Source organism: Podarcis pityusensis, assembly GCF_964106645.2.
Source record: "Podarcis pityusensis genome assembly, chromosome: 3".
NCBI classification, from domain to species: domain Eukaryota; kingdom Metazoa; phylum Chordata; class Lepidosauria; order Squamata; family Lacertidae; genus Podarcis; species Podarcis pityusensis.
Genome location: NC_138026.1, coordinates 6,738,635 through 6,756,855, shown reverse-complemented (window position 1 = coordinate 6,756,855; position 18,221 = coordinate 6,738,635). Strand labels below are relative to the sequence as shown.

Below are 18,221 nucleotides of genomic sequence, written 5' to 3'. Positions count from 1 at the left end.
GATCAGGCCATTTCATATCAGAATCCACAAAAACAGACTTCCTCAACCACCACAGCTGTAGAGCTATGGATTATTATTTTATTTCCATATTTTTCTGAAAGCTTCTTACCTTTGTTTAACGAGGCTTTGGCTATCTCTGATGAGCTTCAAAAATGCATTCACATCCACCAAATGTGTGGATTTGTATCCCATCCCAAATTGTCATACTTCTGATTTCTGGGTTTCTGACGCATTTTGGAACTGTAAGGAGTTTGCTGCTCCCCCCCCCCCAATTTTATTTCACATTGTAATAGAGTAGCCTTTCAGAGAGAACCATAATTATTGACTTCTGTAATGGCCACTTTAGTTGAAGCTATTTGGTAATTCTGCAATCCAATAGTCCAATACAAGCAAAAATTATTACCCACCGTAAAGGCTTGAATTGTAAACATTTAATGCGAAGAATTTCCTTCTCGCCTCTGGCCTGCTCCAAAAGTATCCCATACACACTCCTGGATGCTAGCTATCTTGGCTGCTTTCAGAAAGTCCGGGAAAATTGGTTCTTACAGGAGACATTGACTTCTCCCTGCCCTTACCTATATAAAAATACGGGCATTTATGAGTATTAGGAAGATGTTTTCATTGTTTGGTTTAAATAATGTAGACACAATACTCATAGTCTTAAAGCACTTTTGAAACATCCGGGGTGTTTCAGCGCAGCTTTAAATTGGGCTGATTGCCAATTACAGTTTTAAGTGGAAGATGGAGGGAGTCATTTTTCTTGGAGTTCCTTTACAGTTCACTCTCTTGTCTTGGTGCTAATTCTCTTTCTTGCCATTGGGTAAAGAGGGGGGAGGATTGGAATACCCTGCCGGAGGGCCTCCAAAAACTGTACATCTGTCATAGATCATGTCACAGAACAGAAATGTTTGTTTTTTCACCCATTCATTTCTGCTGGCAGCCAGTTATTATTAGAATGAAAAATTAAGCTATTATGCAGTGGGAAGCCTTGCTGGCTCTACAAAATTTATGGCATTAATACAAGAAAATTATCCTTTATAGCTCGTATAAGCAGCTGTATGTATAATGCAGACTCCTTCTGGATAACCCCACAACAAAATGGCCACCCCATCCATCCTTTTTCTTATTGAAAAGATCTCTCTGCATCAGAATTGCATTCCAATGGGTACGATGAAGGCCGGGTGGGGCCATATTAAGAATGTAGGCCCTCCCCAGAAGTATATGCTTCCAGAGATACAGTGGTGCCTCGCAAGACGTAATTAATCCGTTCCGCGAGTCTCTTCGTCTAGCGGTTTTTTTGTCTTGCGAAGCAACCCTATTAGCGGTTTAGCGGCTATTAAAGGCTTAGCGGCTTAGCAGCTAAAAGGCTATTAGCGGCTTAGCGGCTTAGAAAAAGGGGGGGGGGAGCGAAAAAAATCTCAAGACTCGCAAGACATTTTCGTCTTGCGAAGCAAGCCCATAGGGAAATTCATCCTGCGAAGCGCATCAAAAAACGGAAAACCTTTCGTCTAGCGGGTTTTTCGTCTTGGGAGGCACCACTGTATTTTCAGCTCAGACTGGACCCTGGCTTAAATTGTAGCTCAACCCAAGCAAGAAACATATTAGCTAACTGACACTGAGGAAATCATCAGGTCTGGTTAATGTAGGAAGTAACAAGACCTTTTAAACAAACCAGTTCTTGGGCATGAAATCTTTTGACTCGCCTACTGGAAATGCCAAAGGGAGGAAGGGTCATTTTATCATATGTGAAAAGGTGAAAGGGCTTTGGGAAATGATATCTAATGAGTTGAAAAGGATGTTTAAACTGATAATTCCTAAACAAAAACAAAACAAAACAAAAAAACCCTGAAACCTTTTTGGTAGGAATAATGGGGACATAAGTCCTGAAAAAGCTGGCTAACTTATTTATGTAGGCGACAACAGCAGCTAGAACTTTATATGCACAGAAGTGGAAGAAGGAAGGATTACCAAGGAAGGAGGAATGGCTTAAGAAACTGATGGACTATGCTGAAATGGCGAAATTAATCGCTAAATTAAGAGGACATAACGACAAAGTGTTCAAGGAGGAATGGAGACCATGGACAGATTATCTGTCAAAGTATCGCCCATACGTGGAGTCGTGGGCAGGATTTGAGATATAAGCAGTGGGTTATTGAAAGAACTAATGAGAGTGAAGTTTAGATAAGAAAAACAGCTAATGTGTTGTAAAACAGCTAATAAAAAGAAGAAAAACATCGGGAAAGGAGGGATGGGAAGTCAAGAAGAAACTTTGCGTTAAAAATGTATATGACAATAAATGTTTTGGAATATTAAGATTTAATAAAAATGATATTTAAAAAAAGAAATATTTTGACTCCATAGGCTGAAACACCACACCAAGCATTCCTCAGAGCAGCCCCTTTGAAATTAACAACCATGAGGAAGTTAGGTCCATTAATTTCAGTGGGTTTAATTTGAGTAAAACTTAGTCGACTACAACTGCTTGGGTAGAAAGGGAAAGGCGTCAACTTGGCCTTTACTTTCCACTCTGAATCCAAAGAGCGGCACATCTGCTTAACAAATTCAGAAGTACAAAAGGCAGATGTTCAAGAAGATCATGAATGTGATCCATAGCAGGGCTGGCCCAAGGCATTTTGGCCTCTGAGGCAAACCACAAAATGGTGCCCACCTTCCGCCAGAGAAGGGGTTGGGCGAAGCTCTACATCACAAACACGGGGGTAAGAAAGATCTACGTTGGGAAGAAGGGTGGGCTGGCCCCGATTCAGAATGTGATTCGGACAGTGCCACGGACACAGTCCACATATTCCCTCCCTCTCCTGCTGCCTGTATCCAGTATGGTGAAAGTGGGCCATTGATAATGAAACAAAGGTAATTAGAAAAGACTAAAACTGCAGTCCTGCTTGCTCTGCATGTAGAGAAGGGGACATGGAATGGCTCTCTTGGAAAAGCAACATTGCTGCCATCCCTATCATGCTTCCTCCTGGACTACAATGGTGCAAGAGCATTACTAGCCAAAGTAGTCAGAGAAGTCTGAATTCTCTGTGACTGAAGGTGGCCCACTACAGTATGGGTTGGAAGTAGACTATTCAGCACCAGCTCCATGTTTCCTCTCCTCTTTCCCCAACCCCCCAACCCAATATCTAGGGCAGGGACGTCCAACTCTCAATAGACTTCGATCTACTCAAAGTATTAAAAAAATCTGGCAGTGATCTACCCAAAGTCGTGGAGCTTTTTTTAGGAAGCCAAAGTTGAGGTGTTTGGGGTGTTTTCTTTTTGTTTTTGTAAGGAGATCACTGAGGAGTCAGAGGTCAACCAGTATCTACCATGAACACCCTGTGATCTACCAGTAGATCACAATCTACCTGATCTAGGGCAACAACCTTCTATTTGAGGGTTGAATTACCTTACGGGTAATTTGTTTGGAGCCAGAAGCAAGTGGCAGTGTTGCATAGATCTTCCTCACTTTCGCTCAGGGTGTATTCAGGCAGCACATCACTCCATCTTCCTGACATTTTCTTACCTGTTAATCTTTCACACAATGTAAAAGCCACTAGTGGAAACCTAGGGGAATCTAGCAGTGGTTTAACACTCATTTCTGTGTTAATTGTTTCCTTGAGGGTGGCAACCCTCAGGAAAATTGTGGGATTTTTGCATTGCAATTTCACATGATTAAATCGGGGGCTGTTTCCTGGCACACAGTCCTCTCTTGCCATTTAGAAATTAGCACAACGTGGTGGGTGTCAACCAAAAAGCCACCATCCCATAATTCAGCAAATACTGCAATGTAAAAGAGCTGTTCAAAATCAGCACAGAAGCCAGTGTAACGAATGCAAGGAAAGCTAATGCAATAAACCCCATGTCTGAATGCAAGCACATTCTCATACACACACAATTCCTGGAAGCAATTCCTGGAGGGGTTGTCCAGAGAGCAGGAGTGGAACCATTGCATCTGCTGAGCTGCTGATTCCCTGCCATTAATCTAACAAGACCCAGCAGGCTTAGTTTAGAATTGTTTCTATAATATTTCCCTACTGTGAAGAACCATGACGAGGGGGAAAGAGGGAAATGTCTTTTGTGGATTTCCTGCCTTGATACAAAATTCGTACAGCTGATGAAGTGGCCAAGTGACTTGGCTCCAAATCAGGAATAAAAAGGTAAAGGTAAAGGACCCCTGAGAGTTAAGTCCAGTCGCAAACGACTCTGGGGTTGCAACGCTCATCTTGCTTTACTGGCCAAGGGAGCCGGCATTTGTCTGCAGACAGTTTTTCCGGGTCATGTGGCCAGCATGACTAAGCCGCTTCTGGCGAACTAGAGCAGCACACAGAAACACCGTTTACTTTCCCGCCAGAGTGGTACCTATTTATCTACTTGCACTTTGATGTGCTTTCAAACTGCTAGGTGGGCAGGAGCAGGGACCAGACAACGGGAGCTCACCTGCAGGGATTCGAACCACCGACTTTCTGATTGGCAAGCCCTAGGCTCTGTGGTTTAGACCACAGTGCCACCCACGTCCGTAAATCAGGAATAGTCCCCAGTTTAAATATTTTCTCTGCCTACAACTCACTAGGTAGTACTAAGGAAGCCACTCTGCATCTGCCCCCTCTCTGCAATTTGCAGATACAGTGGTACCTTGGTTCTCAAACACCTTGGTTCTCAAATGCTTTGGTTCCCAAACACTCAAAACCTGGAAGGAAGTGTTCTGGTTTCCGAACATTTTTCAGAAGCCGAGCATCCGATGCGGTTGTCGGCTATATTGTGTGACTGCGGAAATGGATAAAAGACCCACATCCCAACAATGACTATCATCAGTGCAGGTAAGAAAGAAAAATAATTTTAATTTTCATCATCTACAATACTGTCTTATTTATTTTATAGTACAGTACTTTGTTTATTGCTTTCATTTTATGGATCAATGGTCTTGTTAGATAGTAAAATTCATGTTAAATTGCTGTTTTAGGGGTTGTTTTTAAAAGTCTGGAACGGATTAATCCGTTTTGCTTTACTTTCTATTGAAAAGCACACTTTGGTTTTGGAACGCTTCGGTTTTGGAACGGTCTTCCGGAACAGATTAAGTTTGAGAACCAAGGTACCACTGTAATAATACTGACCCACCTTCCAGGAAAGTTGTAAGCCTGTAAGGACTGCATCAATGTCTTATTAGTTAGTTATTGTTATGAATCAGAAACAGGACTTTGGACCCAGCTTTAGGCCCAAACCATCCTTTAAATCACTGTTTTCCCAGAACTGATGGTCATGTCATAAGGGTTTGGTTTTTTTAAAAAAGTAAAACCAGCTTAAAATACTGCAGTGAGAGTGTTGTCAGTGATGCTGAATAAATAGGGATGGACTGAAGAAGTACAGTGAACAGCAGATGCCGTGGCTTTTGTTCTGAAGCGACTTCTGCCTGCCAGATTTTGCCCTCCAGGCACAATGGCAAAGCAAGGCTTCCACCTGTTATCTCTCACCATTATGGGCTGTTCTTTCCCCCCCAGTTGAAGTTTGGGTTTAAAATCGTACGTCTTCCCAGGATTTAGAGCTCATCATCCCAGCTGTGTTGCGCACTGTCCTTACATGAAACATCTGGAGACATAGTGTAAACAAAGTTCACCTCTTCTTGCTCATATCTAAAAGCTGTTATGTGACTTACTTGGTCATTGCTTTACGGAGGAGTATTTTTCTTTTATCATTTTTTCTCAGAATTTTTTTAAAAAATATATTTTGCACTATACCTGCATATATGTTATATACAGTGGTACCTCCGGTTACAAACTTAATTCGTTCCGGAGGTCTGTTCTTAACCTGAAACCGTTCTTAACCTGAGGTACCACTTTAGCTAATGGGGCCTCCCACTGCCGCCGCACGATTTCTGTTCTCATCCTGAGGTAAAGTTATTAACCTGAGGTACTACTTCCGGGTTAGTGGAGTCCGTAACCTGAGGTGTCTGTAATCCGAGGTACCACTGTACATATTTATGCAAAGGGGTGGAGCAACTTCCCTAAGAGGAAAGGCTGCAAAAATTGGGGCTTTTCAATTTAAAGAAAAAGAGAGTAAGAAGAGAAATCATGGAGGTGTATAAATGGTGCACACTGTGGTGAAAGTGGACTGGGGGAATTTCTTCTCCCTCTCCAATAATACCACCTGGGGACTGAACATTGGAACATTGGAAGAATCAGGACATATGAAAGAAAATTATTCTTCGCACAGTGTGTAGTTAAATTACAGAATTTGCTTCCACAAGACGAAGTGATGACCACCAACTTGGATGACTTTAAAAAAGGCACACCTGGTCACCTGTAAGCAACACATGCCTTCATCTTTACGAGAAAACTCAGTAAGTGTGCATACACAATAGCAAGTAACACACCAAGCCCTGATCTATATCCAGTTAGGCATAAGTGGAACAAAATATTCAAAAGCCACCTAACACAATGTGGAAAGGTCCTCCATAGTATTAAGCTAGGCATTGTACTGAGGTTAATCCCACAGAAAATATTCCTCTGGGCAACTGAATTCCAGCTTGTCTTAAACACATAGGCATTGCACCCATGGGGGGCTGCCAGAGATGCATACAGCCACAAAGAGACCTCGTTCACCTCCTATGGAACAGCCTGAACAGAACCTTCCTGAACACAAGGGCAGGCTAAAATTAACTTGGTCCTAGACAAATCCACATTAATAGGAGGCACCAGCATAATACTTGACTTCATAACTGACAGAAAAAGACCATTGTAAGGTCAGGAAGGATGTTTCCAGCAAGCCAAGCTGGCAGCAAAACCAGTAATGCTCTAGCAATTGAAAGTCTGGGCCACACAAGCATGGGAAACCGGATTTGAGACCTCCTACAGGTAGTTGTGGATGCGGGTGGTGCTGTGGGTTAAACCACAGAGCCTGGGGCTTGCCGATCAGAAGGTTGGTGGTTTGAATCCCCACGACGGGGTGAGCTCCCGTTGCTCGGTCCCAGCTCCTGCCAACCTAGCAGTTCGAAAGCACGTCAAAGTGCAAGTGGATAAATAGGCACCACTCCAGTGGGAAGGTAAACGGTGTTTCCGTGCGCTGCTCTGGTTCGTCAGAAGCGGCTTAGTCATGCTGGCCACTTGACCCGGAAGCTGTACTCCAGCTCCCTTGGCCAGTAAAGCAAGATGAGCGCCACAACCCCACAGTCGTCCGTGACTAGACCTAACGGTCAGGGGTCCCTTTCCCTTTTACAGGTAGCTATCAGAAAAAAAACTGCTCTGTAAATGACATGAAGGGTGGGTCGAAACAGTACTTTTGAATAGTTTCACATACATTATCCTCTCTTCCTCAAAATGCTTACATTGCAGGCTGAGACTGAAAAGAGGTTGCCTAATGTCACCTCGTGAATTCATCGCAGAAGCAATATTCAAAACTGGCGCTTTTTGATTCATAGCTCAGTCTCTCAACCGCCACCAAGTCATGGCAATCTGTCACAGTAACTGCTGTTCTTCCTAGGCAGACAGTTCTCACCCTGGGAACCCATACACTCCTGTGATCTGTGGTAGAAATCCCGTTGTTTGGACCCTTTCCATTTAAAACCCAACTCTCTCCAGATGAACCACACCCAGCCCTAGATTGCAGTACTTACAGGGCGTTCGAAGGATGATCTCATAGTAAAACATTTTGGCGGATGCTTTTTGAAAGAGTGGTTGCTTGTTTAAAAGAGATAGCGATCATCTTTGCTGTGTGTTGTCTCAGTTCACAGCCAGGCTGCTGTAATAATCAACAGGTCTCTTCCATCTGGTTGTCTTACCAACTATCTGCTGAAATCTGTGTGCCAGGCATAGCTTTGGAGGGCATTGAGATGGAGCTACTCTTCCATCACGAGGCTTTTGGTTGTCATTCTTAGGAGGGTTTTTCGGGGGGAGGTTTTTGGTGGGCGTTCTTTCTTAAGCTGAATAGGTAGTTTGCATGACTAAACTCCATTGCATTCCAACCATTTGATTCCATGAGGATGAAGCCGATTCTGCTCTTTCCTTTCCTTATTGCTTTAGCGGCACAAAACTGTGACTCATCATTTTATAATTCAGTTCTATAATTTGTCTGGCATTATATTGCAGTAGACACCAGTCAGCAGATTTCTAAAAGATCAGCACCAGTGGGGTTAATAAATTATTCCCTTTCCTGGAAGAAAAGGAAAAAGAAAATGGCCCTCTGAACCCTTGTGCTACCTTCCCCTAGCGTGGTGAGTAAAATATAATATGCTATTAGAAACATATTTTATTTTAAAAAATGGTGCTTCCACAAAATTATGTGGCAGGAAATACCATTTTAAAAGGTTATTTAAAAATAATTTCCCATTTTTGTTTAAATGTGCCTTCATAGAGAGGAGTAGTTTGACTTCCATGCTCTTTTTCTTAGGGCAGCATTTAAAAGAAATACTTTTGACTTTTTTCTCTCTCTCCCGGAGATAATCTTATGAATTAACTTATTCAATTTCACAGGACCAGAAAAATCAATATCCCACCCCGGCATTTAAAACTCCCCATGCTCCTACTTGAAGGCTAAGGAATATCAAATGATATTGCAAGCATATTTGGCTTGCAAAGATCCTGATATCTGAAAAATGTATCTTTCCCAAATAAGGGTTTCATGCAGGATTCACCATGCATTGCTAAAACTGTTTTTTAATTATTTTTAAAGGGCAAGTCATGCACAAATTATAATTTTTTTTTATTTCAGAAAGTGTTAACAGAGCTACCCTCTCTTTTACTTTGAGGCGCTGCATTAGGTGAAGAAAACTAGGAGAGGTGGTATTGAGAATTGTTAGTAGCTTGGTACAGGGCCATCTTTAGCACATGCACCCCTGGGGTGCAAAGATCCGCCCAGTGCCCCCAAATTTAGTTTAGCCGCCCTCAGATTTTTTGGGGGGGGCCAACTCAAAGTTGTTGACTTTTTTGAGGGGGAGGAAAATCGCTCACCTGTAACAACAGCACAGTGGAAATAACTGCTTTTGTTTCCTGACTCGTCGGGAATATTTGACGCTACGGAGTAACAGAGCGACGGAAGAGGGGGGCGGGGACTTTTGCTCCATTGCTTTTCACTGCCGCTGATCGAGAGCGACTGGTATACAGTAGGTATACATTTGGCACCCCTCAGAATACATTTGGTGCCCCCCAGAATTCAGTGACCGGGTGCACTGCACCCCTTGCACCCCCGGGTAAAGACGGCCCTGGCTTGGTGGGAAATTACGCTGGATTCAGGGTGTTCTCCTGAATTCTCTTCCAGCTTATTAAAATTGTTCATTAGATCTTTTCTCTTTTTGAGGTGTTGAAATAGCTTCTTCCTTTAAAAGTCTTTAGCTATGCAGTCACTCTCCTCTGCAATGCATAGGATGAAGGCAAGCAGGCCAAAGAGGCTGGTTTGATGCCAAGACGAATGACAAGGTGGCCTCGGCCGAGCTGTGAAAATCAGCAGCATGGGAGTTTTTATAGAGAGTCCCATGGACTGCAAGAAGATCAAACCTCTCCATTCTTAAGGAAACCAGCCCTGAGTGCTCACTGGAAGGACAGATCCTGAAGCTGAGGCTCCAATACTTTGGCCACCTCATGAGAAGAGAAGACTCCCTGGAAAAGACCCTGATGTTGGGAAAGATGGAGGGCACAAGGAGAAGGAGACAACAGAGGACGAGATCGTTGGACAGTGTTCTCGAAGCTACCAGCATGAGTTTGACCAAACTGTGGGAGGCAGTGGAAGACAGGAGTGCCTGGCGTGCTCTGGTCCATGGGGTCACGAAGAGTCGGACACGACTAAACGACTAAACAACAACAAATAGCACCTGATTTGCCCTCCCATATCACCTCCCATATCAAGACGAATGCCTCGCAAGATGAAAAACTCACTAGACGAAAGGGTTTTGCGGTTTTTGAGCTGCTTCGCAAGACGAATTTCCCTATGGGCTTGCTTCGCAAGACAAAAACGTCTTGCGTTTTTTGCAATTTTGTTTCCTTTTTCTTAACACTGTTAATACAGCTGCGACTTGACTTCGAGGAGCAACTCATAGAACGCGGTGTGGTAGCCTTTTTTGAGGTTTTTGGTGATTTTTGAAGCTTTTCCAAAACTTTTCCGACACCGTGTTTCGCAAGACGAAAAATTCGCTAGACGAAAAAACTCGCGGAACGAATTAATTTCGTCTTGCGAGGCACCACTGTATGAGGCTCTCTGTTGGAATTGTCTCTAGCAGCTGTTGCCAACCTGAAGTCATCCAAGTATTTTGGACCACATAGGATAACTGCCTTATACTAAGTCAGACCATCTAGCCTGGTATTGCCTACACCAGCCTTTGCCAAGCTGGTGCCTTCCAGATGTTTTGAACTGCAACTCCCAAACAATCTGAGCACTGGCTGGCGGGTGAAGAGAGTTGAAATCCAAAACATCTGAAGGGTAACAAATTGGTGAAGCCCAGTCTGTAGTCTCTGTCCATCCACAATAGCCAGCAGCTCTTGCGAGGCAAACGTAAGCAACCCAGGCTCCATCCTTCAGCCCTGTGGCACCTGACACTCTGATGTGTACACAGAGCTTCCAGGTGTGCAAAGGCTTTCTCATTGGCTGCTATGAGAGCTCCTACACATAAATCATTGTGAACACTGGTGCTTCCATGGAGCTTTGGACTAGGTTTCATGTCTCAAAAATGTTTCAGCCTATAATGTCTGGTCATGAAAGCTTTAGGATTTAAGCAAGGTAGTACTGGTATGTGACATAAATGGATTTAGGTGTACTCTATATATGCAATAGGGCTTTGTTCTGATGAGCACACAAGGGAAATAGAATAGGTTAGATTTGTATTGTATCCATGTCTTGATTGCGCCTATACAGTCAAACTTAACATAACCTAATGCTGTATGGGAAGCAGATCCCTATGTACAACAGATAACCTGCCCTAAAGCTGAAGAACACTGGTTTAAGAGAAGAGTTGGGGTACTCAAAAGCATGAGAATTGAAACCTAAGACATTCACACTTAACCTCTGTGGTATGTAAGCAGTAAGCTTACATGGGTCCCAGGTGAGGATGGCCAGCATTCCTCCTTCTGTCTGCTTAGCGGCAGTGATTGATTGTCCGTTGCAATGTTGCTGCCTGATAAAGTCTTAGATAACTGCCTCCACATTTTCCTTTCTAACTTTCTTTGTAGATGTCCAATTGACTTACATCTTTAAAACATGAAAGTGAAGAGTCAGGAGGCCCTGCTGGTTCAGGACCTGGTACCTGTGGACCCCCTGTACCCCCCCTGTCAGTAGCCCTAGTGTCCTGTGGAGCCTATTAAGATTGCTAGACTATAGAGATGAGTGTGAATGAAATGACTTCTATAGTTGAAGCATAAAACATGCTGTCAGGGGTTCAGGAGCAGAGGCAAGGGCAAGGGAGGAAACAGAGAGCGAGGGAGAGGAGGCAGAAGAAAAGATGAGTGATGACGACGACCCGAGATCTCCGAGTCTTTCCAGTGAATCAGAAGATTCACAGAAAGGAGCACCAGTGGCCAGGGCAAGGGGGGAGCCTAGGGGGACACCCCAGGAAGATAGAGCCAGAGGGGACTCAGAGGGGAGCAGTTGGAAATCAGGACCAGCGTCACCGCCAGAGAGCAGGGAAGAGGAAGGGCGCCAGGGATCAAGCGCTGGCAGCTCACAACAGGGGGGAGGGCACGAGTCAGGAGTGGCCACACCTCCATCGGGGAGCGAAGAAACGGTCAGACGGAAGGTGGAAGGTTGGGCGCGCGTGCCAAGTTCAAATGCACAGGAAGGTGGCGCAGTAGGCAGCCCGGAAAGGGAGCCAGGTCCTAAAGCCCGCCGAAAGGAGGGAGAAGAGTCAGGGGGGTCAGCGTCAGCGTCAGAGGAATCCCAGAAGGAAGAGACCCCGGGGGGCAGAGGGACCCAGAGAAGAACAGTCAGGCGGAAAAGGTGGAGCAAGGCTAGGATATTAAGTTGGTGTACAAGGGGCGGAGACTCAGATGGAGCTTCGCCGATCTAACCATGAGACGTAGAGTTGCACGCAGCAGCTTGAGAATGGAAACTGTAACTCAATAAAGACTTTTATTTAATGATCGCTGGCTAGCGTGATCCTCTGTGAGCTAGGATCTGGAAGCAGCTCTGACAGTAAGCTCCATCTCATAATTGTGGGCATCTACGTCCTCGCGGAGAGGAGAGAAAGCGGGTGCCTACTAGCGAGCTCACGAACGGCAGACAACATGACGGCCGAACAGCAGATAGTGGAACTCAGAGAAGCAGTGACACGACTGAATGCCGAGGCTCTTGCATCCAGGAAGAGAGAGGAGGACGCAGCTGCCGCCTACAGGGATCTCCAGGTCAGGTTGGAAGTGCTTACGAAGCAAGGGCAACTGACACCCAAACCGGAGGGGATTGGGCTGGGGAGACGAACAGGCGGTCTGGTCTCTCACTTCGATGGGAATTTGCAACAGTACCCCAACTTTAGAGCAGATGTAATGTGTGCACTGCAACTGCTGAACAAAGACTTTAGAGATGAGCAAGAGAAGGTGGGATTCATCATGTCCCATTTGCATGGAGATGCTAAAGCATGGCTGCGCAATTTGTGGAGAGATAAGGATCCGGCGCTCCAAAATGCGGATGCCTTTATTAAAGCGATGGATGGGTGCTTTTTATCAAGCATTGACGTGGATCTTGCTCGGCAGGAGATACATGGACTGAAGCAAGGGAGGGCCAGCGTAAGGCAGTACCATGCCCGCTTTTTCGCTTTGGTCAGTGCCCTGGAATGGGACAGAGATTCGGCTCCTGTAAGAGACCTGTTTTGGGAGGGATTGCACGGCTCGGTTAAAGATGAAATTGCGAGGGGGGAGAGACCCCGGACCACGCAGGAGATCGTTCAGAGGGCGCTGGCGGTGGGGGTGCGGCTGGAAGGACGTCCGTGGAGCAGGGACGAAGGGCGTGGAGGGCGCGAACCAGCCAGGGGCTCCTCCTTCCTTCCCAGAGAAGCAGCGCGTGCGCAATCCACGCCTCCGCCAGGAGGAGGAGCGGAACCTATGGAGGTTGGAGGTGCAAGGGCTCAGTCAGCAGCCAGAGCCCTAGCACCGGCAGCAGTGAAAGCGAAGCCTCCTAGAGGGAACAGGAAGTGTTACATCTGCGATGATCCACAGCATATGGCGAAAGAGTGTCCCCAGAGGCTCCACAAGCACACTGCAGCCTCAGCAATGGTAACTGCAGCAACGCAGCAAGGACAACCACAGCAGGGAAACGAAGGAGTCTGGTTGGAAGAAGAGGCACTGGGGCCCAGCCAGACGTGTCAGTGAAGCAGTCCCCAGAGATTTTACAGCCCATGGACCCCCTCCCGCCCAAACCGGTAGTGAAGCTCACCGCGTCGCTCCAGCTGCCCAATGGAATCACCATGGACGTGCCGATCACCATTGACTCCGGAAGCAATGCGGACTTTATAGGGCAGGACTTTGTCGACCGGCATGCTATACAGTTGCTGCCTGCCACGCTGCCCCTGCAGGTTGTCACGGTGGATGGCAGGGAGCTGCTAGGGGGGCAAGTGGTGAAGCAGACGCCACCAATGGTGATGCGACTTGGGAATCACAGGGAAATCATCAGCTTCAATGTCACTCAACTATCGGACACGCCCATTGTATTGGGCATGAGTTGGCTGGACAAGCACAGCCCGACGCTGGCTTGGTACCAGAGGCAGCTGACCTTCGGCTCTTCCTTTTGCGCTGAACACTGCATCGTGCCCAGGCAGGAAGGAGGGGAAGAGGAGTCACAGCTGCAGCTAGGCACGCTGCAAGCGGTTCCCCACAAGTACGCAGAATTTTTGGAGGTTTTCTGCAAGAAAGAGGCAGACAGGCTACCCCCCCACAGACCATATGACTGCAAAATTGACCTGCTGCCGGGGGCGGCGCTGCCCAAAGGGAAGCTGTATTCCATGTCTGAGGACGAACTGCAGGAACTCAAAGAGTTCATAGATCATAATTTGGAGCGCGGTTTCATCCGAGAGTCCAAGGCAGCGGGGGGCAGTCCGGTATTCTTTGTTAAGAAGCGGGACACGCCCCAAAAAAGACTTGTAGTGGACTTTCGCATCTTGAACAGTGTGACCAAGCCATCGGACTTCCCCATGCCCCGAATCGACGACCTCCTCGCAAAGGTACGGAAGGGCAGAGTGTTCACCAAGTTGGACCTGCGAGGGGCATACAACCTCATTCGCATGCGGGAGGGAGATGAGTGGAAGACAGCCATGTTCACGCCCCTGGGCACCTACGAATATAGAGTTATGCCTTTTGGATTGCAAAATGGCTCCCACGTTTTTCAAGCTTTCATGCATCACGTGTTGGCGGGGCTCCTCTACAAGACGTGCGTCTGTTTCTTGGATGACATCCTGATCTTTTCGGAATCGCAGCAGGAGCATGACAGACACGTCAAGGAAGTGCTGAGCAGGCTACAGCAACATAGGCTTTACGCCAAGCTGGAGAAGTGCCAATTCGACGTGACCGAGGTGGATTTCCTGGGCTACAAGTTGTCTGATAAAGGGCTCGCCATGGACAGCGCCAAGGTCCGAGCAGTGTTGGATTGGAAAAGCCCACGCAACCGGAAGGAGGTCCAACGGTTTGTCGGCTTCGCGAACTTCTATCGCAAGTTTATCAAAGGCTTTGCGATGCAGACAGCGGCCATCACGGACACGCTCAGCTCCAAGAAAAAGAAGTTCATCTGGACAGAGCAGGCGGAGCAGTCCTTTCAGGCACTCAAGCGTCTCTTCGCGTCGGAAGAGCAGCTGCTTCATGTCAACCCCAGCAGGCCGATGAGGGTGGAGACAGACGCTTCGGACAGAGCCGTGGGAGCAGTCCTGCTGCAGAAAGACCCGCAGGGGGTTTGGAGGCCGGGAGCGTTTTACTCAAGGAAGCTCAGCAAGTCCGAACAGAACTACACCATCTGGGACAGGGAGTTGCTGGCCATTCATGCAGCGTTCAAAGCGTGGAGGCACTTCCTGATCGGCGCCAAGCACACGGTGCAGGTCTGCACGGACCACAAGAATCTAGAGCACTGGCGCACAGCACAGTTCCTGAACCAGAGGCAGATACGTTGGGCTGAGTTCTTTGCGAATTTCGACTTCCGAATAGAGTATGTCCCGGGGGACACCAACATCATGGCGGATGCTCTCTCCCGTAAGCCACAGTATCTGGAGGAGGCAACGCCAGCGGCCGCCATGCACATCTTCGCACCGACAGTGTGGGCGTGCGCGGCGGCAACAGTTGACCTGGATGCGGTGCGACGAGCGTTGCAGGATGACTCCTTCGCGCAAGCAAAGATGGCAGAGGTGCACAGGGGCACGGCAGCGACCGACGAGTTCCAGCTGCGAGATGGTTTGCTCATCCGTAAAGGGGCCATCTACGTGCCGGGAGACGAACTTCGCGCCAAGGTACTGCAGCAGCTGCACGACGCGCCCACTGCCGGGCACTTTGGCAAGGAGAAGACGGTGGAATTAGTAGCCAGAGACTTCTGGTGGCCCGGAATGAGAGGGGAAGTCGCGGACTACGTGGCGAGGTGTGACACCTGCCAGAGGTCCAAACCAGTGCACAGACCGCCGGCCGGACTGCTGGAACCGCTGCAAACTCCGTTCGAGCCATGGGAGAGAGTGGCCCTGGACTTTGTCACGGATCTGCCCAGCTCGAGGGGCAAGACGGCTGTGCTGGTGGTGGTGGATTTGTTCTCCAAGATGGCACATTTCATTCCGTGTGCGAAGGTGGCCACGGCGGAACAAACCGCCAAGCTGTTCATAGACCACGTGTTCAAGGTTCACGGTCTGCCGCGGTCTATTCTGTCCGACCGAGGGCGACAGTTCATCTCGAACTTCTGGCAGAGGCTGATGGGCTTCCTGAACGTCAAGATCAACCTGGCGTCGGCTAGACACCCGCAGACCAACGGGCAAGCGGAGCGGGTCAATGCCATCATGCAGCAGTACCTGAGATGTTATGCGAATCAACAGCCTGCGACGTGGGTGGATTACCTGCCTCTCGCCGAGTTCGCCTACAACAACACGAAGCACGTGTCCACGGGGGTCACGCCGTTCTTCGCCAACAACGGGAGGCACCCTAGAACCTTCCCGGGACTGGAAAGAATGGGGGAGGGGGAGCCGCAGACAGCAGATGCGTTCGCGTCGGAGTTGCAGGAGGTCCACGATCAGCTGCGGCGGCACCTGGAGCTGGCTAAACACGCATACAAGGTACAAGCGGACAAACACAGAAGGGTTGGCGAAGAGATCCATGTGGGAGACTGGGTCTGGTTAGCAGCCCACGCAGTGCCGGCCAGGTCGTTGGCGAAGAAGAAACTAGGGCATAAACAACTGGGGCCCTACCAAGTCGACGAACAGGTCAACCCGGTGGCTTTCAGGCTGGCTCTTCCGGAGGGTTCCAGAATGCATCCGGTGTTCCACAGATCGGTGCTCACTCCCTACAAGGCACCTCACAGGTTTCAGGAACCAGGAACGGCACCGGGTCCGCTCCGAGAGAGAACCGGGCAAGGGGGAGTGGCACAGGAGGAGCGCATCAACGAAGTCACGGAGATTTTGGACTCCAGATGGGGGGAAGAGGGGGTAGAATACCTTCTCGCCAAGGAGGGCACCCCGGCCAGTGCCAACAGCTGGGTGCCGGGCTACGCTTTAGACGAACCTCTGCTCAAAGAAGAGTTTCATGCCCTCTTCCCACATAGGCCAATGCCAGCAGACTTTTTCGACGACTGGCTTTTCACGCCCACGCTTTCAGCCAGCACGTTCCGGGGGTTCGACTCGGACGAGGAACCGACACGAGACGCCCGTTCCCCGGAGGGGTCACCCTCGGGATCTGCTTCAGAACCCTCGTATTGGTGGGATGATCGACCAGAGGAGCAGTTCCGCAGAAGGTGGCTGGAGGGTCCAGGACGAGCAACGTCTCCAGAAGGCAACGAGGGAGAGACGGACATGGACGTTTTCGGGGACGACCCGGGTTTCGAGCACGGCGGCACAGAGATGGAAGCGGAGGTGACCGTCGTCAACGAGAGCAGGGAGGAAGAACCGGAAGACTTCGGATGGCGGCCCGCCACGGGAAGCGAACTGTATCCGACATTCGTCCCCCTGACACGGCAGCACCCAGATCCCGCACCGGAAGGAGGGGAGGGGGGAAGAGGGGGCTTCGAGGGGGGGATGGATGTCAGGGGTTCAGGAGCAGAGGCAAGGGCAAGGGAGGAAACAGAGAGCGAGGGAGAGGAGGCAGAAGAAAAGATGAGTGATGACGACGACCCGAGATCTCCGAGTCTTTCCAGTGAATCAGAAGATTCACAGAAAGGAGCACCAGTGGCCAGGGCAAGGGGGGAGCCTAGGGGGACACCCCAGGAAGATAGAGCCAGAGGGGACTCAGAGGGGAGCAGTTGGAAATCAGGACCAGCGTCACCGCCAGAGAGCAGGGAAGAGGAAGGGCGCCAGGGATCAAGCGCTGGCAGCTCACAACAGGGGGGAGGGCACGAGTCAGGAGTGGCCACACCTCCATCGGGGAGCGAAGAAACGGTCAGACGGAAGGTGGAAGGTTGGGCGCGCGTGCCAAGTTCAAATGCACAGGAAGGTGGCGCAGTAGGCAGCCCGGAAAGGGAGCCAGGTCCTAAAGCCCGCCGAAAGGAGGGAGAAGAGTCAGGGGGGTCAGCGTCAGCGTCAGAGGAATCCAGGAAGGAAGAGACCCCGGGGGGCAGAGGGACCCAGAGAAGAACAGTCAGGCGGAAAAGGTGGAGCAAGGCTAGGATATTAAGTTGGTGTACAAGGGGCGGAGACTCAGATGGAGCTTCGCCGATCTAACCATGAGACGTAGAGTTGCACGCAGCAGCTTGAGAATGGAAACTGTAACTCAATAAAGACTTTTATTTAATGATCGCTGGCTAGCGTGATCCTCTGTGAGCTAGGATCTGGAAGCAGCTCTGACACATGCTGTCTCCAGGCACATGTTTAATCTACCAGGGATGCCCTTCTTTCCATGTCCATCTATTGTCTAAAGTGGCTCTTTTGTTGTCTTAAGCATCACAGGTAAATTACCAGATTAACGGTAGTGTGCACTCAGCCTTTACGCAGATAGCTAAGATCTTCCTCTTTTGAAAGTTCTTTTCCAGGGAGAAGCTACTGGTTGGGTTTTTGAGTAGATTTTATGGGTTTTGCTGGTGGTTTAAAGTATGTGTTTCATTGCTGTGACATTTGAGTTATAGCTGATGCACTTTTATGGATATAGTGTAGTGTT

The 18,221-nt window shown here is 48.5% G+C and overlaps 1 long non-coding RNA gene across 1 annotated transcript in view; it reads right to left on the bottom strand.

Moving 5' to 3' along the window:
* Positions 1–458: 458 nt before the first annotated feature.
* The window catches only part of LOC308473788, a 31,199-nt gene continuing 13,436 nt past the window's right edge, over positions 459–18,221 (bottom strand). Inside the window, exon 3 of the long non-coding RNA XR_013984321.1 lies at positions 459–575. This is a non-coding gene — a long non-coding RNA (uncharacterized lncRNA). The remainder of the gene's footprint in view (positions 576–18,221) is intronic.